This window comes from Astatotilapia calliptera, chromosome 10 (assembly GCF_964374335.1).
Source record: "Astatotilapia calliptera chromosome 10, fAstCal68.1, whole genome shotgun sequence".
Classification (NCBI taxonomy): domain Eukaryota; kingdom Metazoa; phylum Chordata; class Actinopteri; order Cichliformes; family Cichlidae; genus Astatotilapia; species Astatotilapia calliptera.
This window is the reverse complement of record NC_137431.1, coordinates 31,772,028-31,775,253: the sequence shown is the minus strand read 5'-3', so window position 1 is coordinate 31,775,253 and position 3,226 is coordinate 31,772,028. Positions and strand designations below refer to the sequence as shown.

General features: G+C 40.9%; 1 long non-coding RNA gene across 2 annotated transcripts; it reads right to left on the bottom strand.

The window, feature by feature from the left end:
• Positions 1-486: 486 nt before the first annotated feature.
• LOC113030637 (uncharacterized) lies at positions 487-2,496 on the bottom strand. Of its 2 annotated transcripts, XR_013911605.1 has the most exons (3): positions 1,989-2,166; positions 1,851-1,897; positions 487-1,767 (listed from the first exon to the last, which is right to left on the bottom strand). It is a non-coding gene; the product is annotated as an uncharacterized LOC113030637 (long non-coding RNA). The 2 variants fall into 2 exon arrangements; XR_003273616.2 differs by having other exon boundaries at positions 1,851-2,496.
• Between the last annotated feature and the right edge of the window lie 730 nt (positions 2,497-3,226).

Here is a 3,226-nt window from a genome sequence, read left to right as displayed (position 1 = left end):
AGAGTGACTCTGAGGATGAATTTAGTACAAGAAAGGAAGGGGGGGGGAGATCCATAGAAGCTGCAGTTGATATTTGGTAAACAGCAGATAGAGCTGTAATTGACTTGAAGCGACTGCTGTGTTTTGGCGCTAAATAAATAAAACTGGATTGAATGGAATAATCAGATACTGCCATTTTCCCTGGACCTAGAGCAGGGGTGGGGGAACTCCATGCCTCAAGGGCCGGTGTCCTGCAGGCTTTAGATGTGTCGTTGATGCAACACAGCTGATTTAAATGGCTAAATTACCTCCTCAACATGTCTTGAAGTTCTCCAGAGGACTGCAATGAACTAATCATTTGATTCAGGTGTGTTGACCCAGGGTGGGATCTAAAACCTGCAGGACACCAGCACTCGAGGCCTGGAATTGCCCACCCCTGGTATAGGCTCACAAACACACAACCTTAGCAGACAGGAGAGAAAGAAAAACAGAAGGCAGACCCACACCTGGAAGATCACGTCAAGCAACTTTATATTGAAAAGTGAAGACCTGGTAATGTTATACAAACAACATCAAAGATCAGACAATGACCTGTGAGTCACTTGGTGACGGTGGGGAGAAAGAAATCCTTTTTAACAGTAAAAGGAAAAAAAAGGCTCAGGGAGTCATCGTAGGCTGGACAATAAGGAAAGAGAGAAGAAAAGAGCAGTACCAGATGCAAAATGAAAGCATGTCCAACACATTTATATACTTGGGAGGTAGAGCGGGTCCTCCTAACAGATAGTAGACGTGCTGTATATTTTTTTTGACAGGTCGATGAGACTGGAGAAAGCATTATGACATCCATTATTATTATTATAAATATTAAATCAGCATAGCATTTTGTACATGACTGCACATGTCATTATCTCCCAGGAGAGATTCATGACTTTCCCCTAAGTCCTCCACCCTATGATGCAAAGATCAGTCTAGTGGTGGCAACAGAGGATCATTTCAGCTAGAACTTTTAATCATCCTCTTTACAAGGATCTACTAAAAAAAAACATTTTGAAAGCTGAGAGGAATTACAGAAGTCGAAACAAATGCGACCGGATGAACGAAGAGCGGAAGAGAGAAAAAAAAAGAAAAAAAAAAAAAGAAGGTTAAAAACTGCAGAGAGGAAAAGTTTAGAGGAATCAATAATACATTTGGTTTAAACAATTGTACATGCTCTTAATATTCAACAGCTTGCTGTTGTAAAACACAAATGATTATGACAATTGTACCAAGCAGCCAAGCGTGCAGCTTGCTGAGATATTTATAAGACATTTCGATAAAGGATGTCTCACAGTGGGGTGGAGTGTCTACAACATCAAACTCAATTGCTGTTCACCACAGTTTTTGTCACTTGGCATTTACTTCAACAAACCTCAATGCAGCTGGAAAATCATGACGAAAACTCATGTTTACTTTTATGCTGTCATAAGACGGCACGGTTATGTTCTGAGAACACCTGCTGTCTGTAGTCTTTCATTAATTTTATCAGTTCTCGTCTTTTTTTACCGATGAGTTTTGGTCGTGCTTTCATCCAGCCGGACTCCTGAATACCAAATCTCTCACAGGGCTGTTAAAATGACTGAGCCATCTGTCTTTTCTTTGCATTTTGCTTCTATACCACCCAGACCTTGTTGTAATAGAACAGGACTGCAATAGAGCATATTTATGGATTTAATGTTTAAAAAAAATGCAGGTGTAGGGTTGTGAGATACTGAGTGGATCCTAGCCTCTACTGATCAGCACAGGTATCATCTGCAGAGAGAGAGAGATCTAGGTGAAAGTGGATGAGCTTGTGAGTTGCAGCAACAGTGCAGATTTGCAAGCTGAGGCCTTACTTGAGATTTCAGGTGAGCAGGTGGGGGTCCGGGGTTCAGCTGGGCTCCTGTGGAGAGTGGGCATGGAGGTGAGCGACAGGTGGTTCCAAGAATCCTCGAGGAGTATCAATTAAAGGTTGAGATTGTGGGAACACTGACTTATACTTCAGAGAACAGGCTGTGGGCTTCAGGCAGGACACTAGCAGACAAACCGTGTGATGGGTTGGTGGCAGTAACACACAAAGATAAATACATATCTGAGTGAGCCTAGCTACCACCGTATGAACTGACTTAGACCAATTGAAACAGCAGGTACTTAAATCACAGCCATAATGAGAGGATTCATGCCAGGTGAGGAAGATCAACTCAGCCCAGAGAACACTGACCTGCCCACTTCTCCACCTGGAAAACAAAAACACACCCAGAAGCACCCACGACTTCCCAAACCCTGAAACTTTTCAGGCTGCTTAAGGAAAGAAAAAATAATGCATAATAATATATAGTGAGTTTGTTTTATTGCCTTCTGACTGTGAGACCAACAAGCTTTGGCATTTACAACCTAAGTGCAATGTGATGACCTTACATATTTATAAAAAAAACCTTTTAAAAAACTATATTAAGACAAAATTCACTTTGCCACTGCAGTCTCACCAACCTTCACTCATTCAACATAATATGAGGTTTACAAATGAGCGAAAGCTCATTGAAGGCCTGACGGATGATTGACTGCAAGTGAAGGAAAACATTACAGCAGGTAACCGTAAGCGGCTGTACAGCAATGAGAAGCAGTTGCTACATGAACAACCACAAAATTATTAAAGGATAGGAAGCAACAGTAATGGAGCCGCTCTTCTGACAGACTCTGACAGGCAGACAAAAGCTAATCATCAAAAACATACCCACACTATCATCTTTTCAGTAATTGTAAATATGACAGAGAAAGCTACAGAAAGTAGTCATTTAGAGGAGGACTGCTTTACCATAATAGCTCAACCACAGCTCTAAATTACAGCAAAAGTCACTGTTGCAGACTGCTTTGCAATACATAACAGGAATTAAAGTTGCAGGATAATTTTGAAAAAAGGATTTTGCCTTTAATCTGTCCTCATGAATCAACAGGACAAAAAAAGACGATCTTGCAATGAAATCACACCAGGAGCGGCTTCAACGAGTTCTCAGTGCATGCTAATCATGGAAAATGTGATATATGTGACTTTAAATCAGATAAGCATACAAACACAACATTTAAGAAGACTGTATGAGAGGGAAAGGGGAAACAAGCTCTTTAGCTTTTTTACCACTGACCCCTATTTTTAAACCCACTGGACCAAACTCACCTTTGATTTTGTTCTTTATTCTGACTTTTTATGCAGCTGTAAAGTTCTGTGACTGCGTCT